Source organism: Ovis canadensis, chromosome 7, assembly GCF_042477335.2.
Source record: "Ovis canadensis isolate MfBH-ARS-UI-01 breed Bighorn chromosome 7, ARS-UI_OviCan_v2, whole genome shotgun sequence".
In the NCBI taxonomy this organism is placed as follows: Eukaryota; Metazoa; Chordata; class Mammalia; order Artiodactyla; family Bovidae; genus Ovis; species Ovis canadensis.
The window spans coordinates 91,181,604-91,193,267 of record NC_091251.1 but is presented as its reverse complement, the minus strand read 5'-3'; the positions used below and the strand labels follow the sequence as shown (position 1 = coordinate 91,193,267).

The window sequence follows — 11,664 nt, the reverse complement described above, 5'->3', positions numbered from 1 at the left end:
CAAACCCATGTCCCATGCATTGAAAGTGCAGAGTCTTAACCACTGAACCACCAGGGAAGTCCCTCATCACACAGAAATTGTGTGAATCACCTGCTTGTTCTTTGCGGGTCTCTGTCCCCGTGGAGCTCATGTTTTCATGACACTAATGACAGATAAGTAAATGAATATCTATTTTCTTTTTTTTTTTTTTTTGGCTGTGCCATGTGTCTTGTGGGATCTTAGTTCCCCAACCAGGGATTGAACCCGGGGCCCCTGCAGTGGAAACACAGAGTCCTAACCACTGGACCACCAAGGAACTCCTGTGAATGAATATATAAAGCATCACACTGTGACATATGCTCTGTCCGAGGAGACACGGGGAAGCTACTGGCCCCCCAGCTAGAGTGCTGGTGTCCTGCCACCCTAGGGAGCCAACAAATAGCTTTCCATATGCCGCGCCACCCAGACGGTAGGCACTCCCCTCCCCAGGCAGTCAGCCTGCTACCCGAGTAGTCTGTGTGTTACTGGCTGCATTGCCCCTACCCCAGAGAAGCCTCTTCTCTCAGACTTTTTCCAAGGGGCAGACCTGGGCTCAGCCCCTGATTCTACTGCCAGCTTTGTTGTGAGTATAAATTCTGGCAGCCTGGGAGACACCAACTCCCCCTCCCAAAGAACTCCATGTCTGGTTTCCCTGCCTCTTTCAAATCTATTCAGGTGTCAGCTCTCCCAGGAGGTCTTCCCTGACCACCTGTTCTAAATTAGCCAGCCTCACACATAACCCCGCCACCCCACTTTTCCCCCATCCTGACTGTCCATCTCCTTAGCCAAAACTAACAAGTGAATACAGCAAGGTCACATTATATAAAGTCAATATACAAAAATAAATTGTATTTCTAGTATTAATTTTGGAATTAACTTTTGTATAAGAAGGCGCGAGGGAAGCATTGAAGTTAGTTGGATATCAGGTTGTTCCAGCACCATTTGTTGAAAACGCTGTTTCTACATAAAATAACCTTGGCACTTCTGTAAAACATCTGACTGTTTATATACGTATTGGCCTATTTCTGGCTCTATAATGTTCCATTGATCTATAATCTATAGCAATACCACATTGTCTTGATTATGTAGCTTTGTAATAAGTCTTGAGATCAGATAAAGTCAGTCTTCTAACTTTATTCTTTTCTTTAGCTGCACTTTGCTCTTACGTGTTGGGCTCACTGCACCGCTTATAGGATCTTAGTTTTCTGACCGGGAATTAAACCCACACTCTCAACAGTAAAATCACAGACTCCTAACCACTGGACCATCGGGGAATTCTTTGTTCTTCTTTTTTTTTTTTTGGCTGCACTAATGCAACATATGAGATCTTATTTCCCAGACTGGGGATTGAACCTGTGCCCCTTGGCAGTAGAAGCACAGAGTCTTAACCACTGGACTGCCAGGGAAGTCCCTCCGTGCTCTTCAATTTTTATAAAATTGTTTTGGTTATTCTAGGTATTTTCTATTCCCACATACATTTTCTTTTTATTTAATTTTTTAAAACTTTTAATTGAAGGATAATTCCTGTACAGTATTGCGTTGGTTTCTACTAAACATCAACATGAACCAGCCATAGGTTTACCCATGTCCCCTCCCAATTCTTAAATTTTTAATTGATGTAAAGTTGATTTACAATGTTGTGGATGTTTCTGGTATACAGCAAAATGATTCATTATTTGTCTATATTCTTTTTCATCATGATTTATTACAGGATATTGAATATAGGTCCCTGTGCTATACAATAGGACCTTATTATTTACCTATTTTATATATAGATGTAGTCAGCTTTTTTTCAATTTCTTTGAAAAAAATAGAAAAAAGCCCACTGGCATCTTATTGGGATTTCGTAGAACAATTTGCTTTTCAAATATAGCTTCATTTGAGGAGAACTGGTATCTTAACAATATTGAGGCTTTCAATCCATAAACATGGTGTATCTGTCCATTTAACATTCATTTAGTCGGGTCAGACTTCCCTGGTGGCTCAGACGGTAAAGCCTCTGCCGACAATGCAGGAGACCTGGGTTCAACCCCTGGGTCAGGAAGATCTCCTAGAGAAGGAAATGGCAACCCACTCCAGTATTCTTGCCTGGAAAATTCCATGGACAGAGAAGCCTGGTAGTCTACAGTCCATGGGGTCACAAAGAGTCGGACATGACTGAGCAACTTCACTTTCCTCACTGAAAATTTTCATAGGAATATTTTATAGTTTCCTATATAGAGTTCCTCATATATTTTGTTAAATATATCCCTGAGATACTAAGTTTTTGTGTTATTGTGAGTGGCATTTTATATTTTTGTTTCTAACTATTTATTGCTAATATACAGAAATACATTTGATTTTTGTACATTGACTTTGTATCATGTGACCCTGTTAGCTTTTTGTAGCCACCTTAGGACTTCCAAAGTAGACAATCATGTTGTCTTTGAATAAAGATAGTTGCCTTTTCAATCTATATGTCTTTTATTTGTTTTACTTCCCTTATTGCACTATCTAGGGCCTTCAGTACAATGTTGAAAACAAGGGCTAAGGTGGTCATTTTTGCCCTTTACCCAGTCTTTGAGGGAAAGCATTCTGTCTTTCACCATTAAATATTATGTTAGTTGAAGATTATTCATAGATGTCCTTTATTAAGTTATGAAAGTTCTGTCTATTTCCTGTTTACTAACAGGCTTTTGAATTTCGTCAAAAATCTTTGCAACTCTATTGAGATGATCATATAGTTGTTCGGTATTTTTTTTTTTTAATTGTGCTGGTATGGTGAATTACACTGATTAATTTTCAAATGGTAAACAAACCTTCCATTCCTGGGATAAACCTGATTTGGTCATACCTCATTTCCCTTTCTATCTGTTGCTAGATTTGATTTGCTAAAATTTTGTTAAGGGTCTATGTTCATTAGAGATTTATTTCTTTTCTTCCAATCTTATAATCAAATTTTTTTCTAATTTGGTATCAGAGTAGTGCTTGACTCAAAATATGAGTTGGGAAGTGTTCCTTTTTTATTTATTTTCATTTTCATTTTCTGTGTAGAATTGATATATTTTCTTCGTTAAATATTAGGTAGGATTTACTACTGAAACTATCTGGACCTGGAATTTTCTTTATGGAAAGATTTTTTTTTTAATCAATTTACTTGTTTTCTTATATTGAGATAAATTCCACATAACATAAAATTCACCATTGAAACCATTTTAAAGTGTATAATTCATTGGTTATTTACTATACTGACAGCATTGTGCAACCATTTCCACTTCTGAACTCCAGAATGTTTCCATCATATCAAAAAGAAACCCAGCACCTCTCAATTCCCTCTTTCCCCATCCCCTATTAACCAGTAATCTACTTTTTGTTTGCATGGATTAGCCTATTCTGAACATTCATATAAATTAAATAGTACACTGTGTGGCCTTTATGTCTGGTTTCTTTCAGTTAGCATAAATATTTTCAAGATCCAAGGATTTCATTCCCTTTTATTACTGAGTTATACTCCATTGTATGGACATACCACAGTTTGTTTATCCAGTCATCAGTTAATGGAAACTTGGGGTATTTTCATTTTTTTTGGCTATTACAAATAATGCCACTATGAACATTCATGTATAAGTTTTTGTGTGAACATATGTTTCAATTCTCTTGTGGAATTGCTAGGTCATATAGTAACTCTATGTTTTAACTTCTTGAGGAACTTCAGGGACTGTTTTCCAAAGTGGCCATACACACCATTTTTCATTTCTACCAGCAATGTATGAGGCTTCTGAATTTTGCATATCCTTGCCAACACTCATTATTTTCCACTCTCTTTCTTTAAAACAAAAGTATTATAGTCATTTTAGTAGGTGTGAAGTGGTATCTCATTTTGGTTTTGAATTTCATTTCCCTAATGATTACTGACATCGGCCCATTTTTATATCCTTTTTGGAGAAATGTCTATTCAAATCTTTTGCCTATGTTTAAATTGGGTGGTTTGTCTTTTTATTGTTGAGTTTAAGAGTTCTTTCTGTATTCTGAATACTAGACTGTTATTAGATACATGATTTGTAAGTACACTATCCTATTCTGTGGCTTTTCATTTCACTTTTTTTTTCATTTTATTTTTGATGGTTTTTTTAATGCATAATAGTCTAATTTTTTTCCCCCTTTTTGGTTGCTTGTGGCCTTTTGGAGTCATAATTAAGAAACTACTACATAATTCAAAGTCATAAGCATTCACATCCAAGATTTTTATAGTTTTATATTTAGATCTTTGACCATTTTTGAGTTAATTTTTAAATAAAGTGTGAGGTTGGGGTCCAACTTCATTCTTTTACATGCGGATGTCCAGTTCTCTCAGCACCATTTTTTGTAAAGACGACTTTTTCACTGAATGGCTTAAGAATCTTATAGAAAACCAATGGACCATAGATATATGACTTTATTTCTGGACTCTCTCTGGCCCATGTGACTGTGGTTAAGTGAGGGAAGAGTGATGGGAGATGAGGTCAGAGGAGTCAAGACCTGGAATGTTTAGGGTCTTACAGGCTGTAGAAAGGACTTTGGCTTTTGCTCTGAGATAGAGCCACTAGGGCATTTTATTCAAAGGAATGAAATGATCTAACTAACATTTTAGCAGAATCATCCTGTGTGTGCTACTGTGTAGACAGTAAGCAGAGGGCAAGGCCTGAAATAGGAAGACCAGCTGGGGGGCTGTAATAATAATCCTGGCCAGAGAAGCAGATCAAGTGTGAAAGCAAAGTACATGGCCAGTAGATGCCTAATGCATGGACTCTGTCAGGACTGGAGGACTGGGTTAGTTTCCAGGAGCAGAAACCCATCACCTAGTTGTGTGTGCATGTGTGTGTGTGTGTGTGTGTGTGTGTTAGTTGCTCAGTTGTTTTTGTGACCCCATGCCAGGCTCCTCTGTCCACGGGATTTCCCAGGCAAGAATACTGGAATGGGTAACCTCTCCCTTCTCCAGGAGATCTTCCCAACCCAGGGGTCGAACCCGGGTCTCCCACTTTGCAGGCAGATTCTTTACCACCTGAGCCACCAGGGAAGCCCTAATTGGTTGTAGGTGGTAGTTAATAGGATGGAAGGAAATCTGGATTCAGGAACCAGCAAATCAGTGGGTGACCCGCCTTCATAGATCTCAGGGGTCCATCGTCTCTCACCTGCTCTCTCACTGGATCAGCTTTCTCTGCTTCATCAGCACTGGGTTGGAGAGGAGCTGTCCTTCCCTAGTGTCCAAGGATGGTACCCCTGCCCCCTTTAACTGGCCTAACTCACTTCATTAGACAAAAGCAGCTCCTGACAGTTCCAAGTCTCAGCCTCTCAAAAGGCCCTCTGTCTAGTGCTATTATTAATAATGATACAAATATTTTGCGTTCATGTCCATGCTTCACAGTGTTTAAAGTCAGAAGACAGCATATTCTAGGAGGGCAGAAAGCATTATGGTTAAGACATAATTCTGGAGCCCAGTGACTAGAGCTGGAATCCCAGTGTGCCATCACTTACTAGTTCTGGGACCTTCATAAAGTTGCTTGACCTCATTTACAAAAGCCATTTAATGGGATTATTTGAATAGTTAATCCATGCATATGTATAATATTCAAAAGGCATAAAAGAATATAAAGTAAAAATAATCATTCTCCTACCCCTCTCTCACAAGTCATCAGTGCCCACAATGATCAATTTCTTACTTAATCTTGGGAGCCTCAATTTCCTCTTCTGTACAATGGAACAGTGACACTTGCCCAGCCTCCCACTCAAAGTCTTCACAGAGATTAAATTAAATAACCTGCGCAGAAATGCTTCATTAGCGTACTCTCCGCCTGTACAAACAGAAGACAGGTAATGTAAGCCAGGGGCATAGCTCAGAGCTTCAGAATGGCTAGAGCATGTCATGCCTTTAAACAACCACAGTGCAATGAACAGAACTTGGGTTTTGACGTCACTACCCAGGGATGATGTGACCCAGGCAAGTGGTTTAATCTCTAAATCTCAGTTTCCTCAGACATAGATTTGGTTAATAATTTTACCTCGAAGGCAGCGGTTTTGGCCTTAGGACCTGTGACTTCCAGGAAAACAACAGTATGAACACAGAGTATGAAAGACCACAAAGAGCTTGTATTTGTTTGGTTTATAGCTGTATATTTAGATAGCCATATATTTACCACATTATTTATAATTTATAAATATATTTATTTACTCATAGATTTATCATATTAAACATTAAAACTGAGAAATGAAAACATCTTTATTCATTTAAAAATAGCGATAGCCATGTTGTACACCTGAAACTGATATAATATTATAAATCAACCATACCTCAATAAAAAATAATAAAATAAAATAAACATTTTACAATCCAATCCAGGACTTCCCTGGTGGTCCAGGGATAAAGAATCCACCTGCCAGTGCAGTGAACATGAGTTCGATCCCTGGTCCAGGAAGAGTCCACATGCCAAGAGACAGCTAAACCCGTGTGCCAGAACTACCGAGCCCATGTGCCCTAGGGCCCGTGCTCTGCAGCAGGAGAAGCCGCCAACAATGGGGCGCCCGCTCGCCACCACTAGAGAAAGCCTGCTCACAGGAACAGAGACGCAGTGCAGCAAAAAAATAAATCCAATTTAAAAAACAATCCAGTCCATTATATGTGAACATTATTTTCAATTTTTCAAAGTTACTTGAACTTTCCAAAACAAAAAAAAATTACTGAGAAAAACTATCCAATAATCTTTTCATAGTCTGTCATATTAAAATCCATGGGTCTATCTTATACTTTAAGTGAATCTTTTTTTCCCTATGCATGATTTTATAATTTTGTGCATTAGTCATTTAGAGAGTACTTTTTATCGAATATCCAAATCTTCCAAAAGCTGACACATTTTTTTATCAACCTAGAAAAACCACATGGCTAACAACATCCCTGATTTCATCAGAGAAGTCTTCATGAGACGCTGTTGCGATCATAGTGGTAGATACAAGTTTTACAAAATTCTTCTATACTGTTGTTTTCCTTGAAGTAGCAGGCTCATTTTTGTCTATTTTTTTTTTGTCTATTTTCAACAAAACGTGTGCCAAACGTTCAAATATGAATAACCGTGATTTGTCTCTCAGGCATTCTTTTGAATAAAAATTATGTTCCATGTAAAAAGTGGGTGATATAGCTCACAACTCAGTCATATGAGTACTTTTCCTGAGACAATGGTTGTACTTGGAAGGCAGTAGAGGTACTTTCTGTTTCCCGTTTTGTCACACAGAAGAGTAAAAAGACATGTACTAGGGGAGATTTAATAAGACTAATACTGTTTACTGTTTCATCAAGGACATTCTTTAGTGAAACTGAAATCTCTTCTCCACAGCTGTGTGGTGGTGAAGAAAACAATGACCATTAGTACAGTTTGGTGCCACTGCCTTGATTTATGCTAAGGCATCAACAGTCTTGTTCACCATAGCTTTTGTGCCGTAAGCGCACAGTAAAAAAAAAAAAAAAAAAAAAGCAAATAATATCTTAGTATTATAATGAAAATACTCTAAACCTTATAGGATCCCTTGAAAGAGTCTTGGGACCCCCCAGAGGCCAGCAAAATACACTTTTAGAATCACTGCTAAAGAATTGTTGTTAGGATTAGATAAAACAATGTATGTAAAGCAGTTGCTATGGCGCCTGACACACTCTAAGTGCTTAAATGCTAGCAATTCTATTTATTATTCAAAATGACTTCACATGTTTTATCCCACAATGACTTCTCTGTACCCACCACCTCTAGCCAAGGCTGCCTTCGTAGTATGAGCCTCACTGGACTATACTTCTCTCTGTCTTTAGTCACTAACTCGTGTCCAGCTCTTGCAACCTTATGGATTGTAGCCTGCCAGGCTCCTCCATCCATGGGATTTTCCAGGCAAGAGTACTGGAGTGGGTTGCCATTTCCTTCTCCAGGGGATCTTCCCAACCCAGGGATCGAATCTAGGTCTCCTGCATTGCAGGCAGATTCTTTACCTCCTGAGCTACTTACCTGTGAGCTTTTCAAGGGTGTTTATGTCTAACCCTGTCTAGTGTTCAGTTCACTTAAATGAATAAAGCTACTCACAGTGATTACGCCAGTTTCCATTTTATAGATGAAAAATGCTGAGTGTCTGAGATGGAATGACTTTTTGCTAGTGACTGAACCTGTCCTGCTAAGGTTGATGCTGAGGGTCAGAGGAGAGAGTTACACAGCAAAGAGGGGAACCACTGGAGAGTAAGGGGTAAAGGAAAGGCAGAGGAAACCTTTGCCATGTGTAAAGATCGCAAACAGACTTGCCCAGGGTCCAGCCTACCCACTGCTGCCTGCATGGTGCTTTAAATTTTAAATCCCTGAGGAAAATGATAAGCGTACAAATAGAGAAAGAGAAAATCCCCAAACTAGAAAGCACTTGAAAAGATGTTTACTCTCATGAGTACTCAGAAAAATGCAAGCTAAAACAATAATGAGATTTCCCTTTACACCTAATGAACTGGCAAAACTAGAAAGCTGAGTGATGCCCAGCATCATATCCAATATGAGTAGCCAGGAACTCCTATGAACTTCAGGTGAGCCTATCAGCTGATGCTACTATTCTGAAGCATAACCACACGGTGTCTAGTTAAATGAGGTACAGACCTACCTAGGACCTGCTCCTGGGCAAGTAGCCTATATAAATTCTCAAACTGCTGCATAAGTTTGTGTAACACTGTGTGAAGCAGTTCAACATAGTAATGTTTAACGATAATGGAGAGCTGGGAGCATTGGCACTGAAGGTCTGCTTCAATGGAGTAGGCAAAGTGTGGTTTACACCATAGATGATTGCATCAACTGGGTCCCTACAGGAAGCAGATGCAGGCTTCAAAAGGGATTACCCAAGATGGTCTTCAGGCAAGGTATGGGCATGGTTCAGGGAACCCAGTAAGGAATGAATGGGAAAGCCCCAGTCTCTAGCAAGAGGAACAAGTGGAAAGAACAACCTGAATCAACCAGAAGTGGAGCCTTAAGGGAGGGCCACCTGACAAAAACTCTGGCTTACGTGGAGGATTGCAGCTAGTGGCAAACTGGACTTGCAAGAAAGGAGTCAGGCAGCAAATACCCTACCTCTTCCTGCCCCCGGATCTCTTGATAGTGCCCCCTGTTGGCCAATCCAATGGAAATTTGGAGAGTTAAGGGTGCACAGAACAGGAAGGAGGAAGGTGAAGGGGTAAACAGAGAATATCAATCAGACCTGTAATGCAATAGTTGCAGATAGTGATGAAATGTACATACAGCAACATAGACAGATCTTAAAATAGAGGATGGAGAGTAACACCTAAGAAACCAATGAGATCCATAATACCAGGACATTGAGGTCATGTGAAAAATGCATGCAACCTAAAAAATAAGTATATATATATATATATATATACACAGAGTGTATATATATATATATATATATACAGAGTATATATATATATACAGAGTATATATATATATATATATATATATATATATATATATATACAGAGAGAGAGAGGGAGGGAGGGAGACAGATAGACATAAAAATGAAAGATGTGTAAGACCTGTACGCTAGGAACAACAGCACATTGCTGACAGAAAGTAAAGAACTAAATAGAGTGATATGCCATGCTCATGGATTGAAAGAATCAATACTGTAAAGAGGTCAGTGTTCTCTAATCCAATGCAATTCTAATCAAAATCCCATCAGGACAAGCTAATTCTAAAGTCTGTATAGGGATATAAAGGGCCTGTAAAAAACAAAATAATCCTGCAAAAGAAGAAAAAAATTGTAGAACTTACACTGCTGATTTGACGACTTTTGATAAAACTATGATCATCAAGACAGTGTGGTACTGGCAAAGGATAAACAAATACATGGGTGGAACAGGGGAGTCCAGAAACAGATCCAGACGAAACACAGTCAACTGACTCTGGAAAAGACACTGAGGCAATTCAATGGGTATATCAGCAGACTGTGCTAGAATAACAATTTTGTTGTTGTTGTTCAGTTGCCAAGTTGTGGACTCTTTGTGACCCCATGGACTGCAGCATGCCAGGCTCCTGTGTGCTCCACTATCTCCTGGAGTTTGTTCAAATTCATGGCTATTGAATCTCCCTATCTTGTACCACACACAAAAATTAGTTCAAAATGTATCACAAATCTAAACATAAGAAGCTAAAACTTACAGTTTCTGGAGGAAAACATAGGAGACTATCTTCACAAGCTTGGAGCAGGCAGATTTTTTTAGATAGGGTACAGAAAGAAAGAAAATGTGCCGGGAATGGCTGGGGTGGAATATAGGGGATACTGTACTGCCGGAGTTTTAACCCTGGCCCTAGGTCCTGGCCCATGGTACAGCCATGAAAGAAAAAAACTGATAAATTTCTCTCTCCGTCTAGAGGGTCCCTGAGTCTCCCTCCATGGCTGGCACGCCCCTGCTCCCCACATACTTTGCGCAGAGCCCTTACCCTCTACCCCCATCTCCACCATGTTTCCAAGGCTTTTGCCATGATTTAGTCAGCATTTCCCTTTAAAGCAACTCACTCCCTTTTACTTAAATCTTTTCCTATCTTCTTTAGCTTTGTCCTAAACAATCTGTGCTGTGAAATCCCTAGCTTGACGGGTTTGTTGTTTTTCTATTACATATTAAAACAAATCCCTAACATACTTTTTTTTAAATGTGCAAACAACCTATTTCATGTACTGCACTTCTTTCACCTTCTTGTGAATACGCGTGTGAGCATAACATGCAGATGTGTGTGCATCTGAAGGTGTCTGTGGGTGGGTGAGTATAACATGAATATGTATGAGTGTGTGTATACGTGTGGGTGCATGGAAGATGGGTGTAGGGGTGTGTGTGTATGTGTGAGTGTATATGAATATGTGAGCGTTTGTCTGAATGTAAGTGTACGTGTTCCTGACTGTATAGTGTGTGTGAGTGTTGGGGTGGGAGGGGGCTGGAGGCAGACTAGACCCGCTACACAGTGATGAGTCATAGTGGGAGGTGACCACTTTTCCCTGCCGCCCAACAACGAGCCCCGATCTCCAGGAAACAGGCAGGGCAGAGAAAAGGCATGTGGGCCACCAGCGCCTCCAACTGCTTCCTGCTTATTATCCACAGGCTCTCAGAGGAGGCAGAGTGGGGTGGGGGTGGGGCGGGGAGTCTCTTCTCAGCCAAGGGAGTACCTGGATACAGCCGGCATCCTGGTAACCATCACCAGGGACTGGTGGTACTTCTGGGAACCACAGGAGCCAGCAAGCGGGGGCAGTCCTCTGCTGCTATATTTACAGGTCTGGATTTAGCACAGGACCTTGAGGCAGGGGGCTGAGCTCCTAAATTTTCAATATGCTCATCTCCTTGGCAACCTTGTGCAGTGGATATTTTGTGGAAACTCAGAAAGGTTAGATAAATTGCTTAAGGCCACACCATTGGAATATTCAGCACCAGACCAGGACCTAGGGCCAGGGTTAAAGCTCCGGCAGTACAGTATCCCTCGTACTCCACCCCAGCCATTCCCGGCACATGAGAACCTGCATAAAAATGCCAAGATTTCACCGTGGCTGTTATCATATGGGTCAACCCTGCAGTCTTAGCTAAGTGGATTTTTTTTTTTTTTGCCAGTTCCCATGCCAAACCCCTCAGCCAGGAAACAGCTG

At 40.1% G+C, this 11,664-nt stretch overlaps 1 non-coding gene across 1 annotated transcript; it reads right to left on the bottom strand.

Moving 5' to 3' along the window:
• Window positions 1-222: 222 nt before the first annotated feature.
• TRNAG-UCC (transfer RNA glycine (anticodon UCC)) lies at window positions 223-295 on the bottom strand. Its single transcript has one exon. It is a non-coding gene; the product is annotated as a tRNA-Gly (tRNA).
• Between the last annotated feature and the right edge of the window lie 11,369 nt (window positions 296-11,664).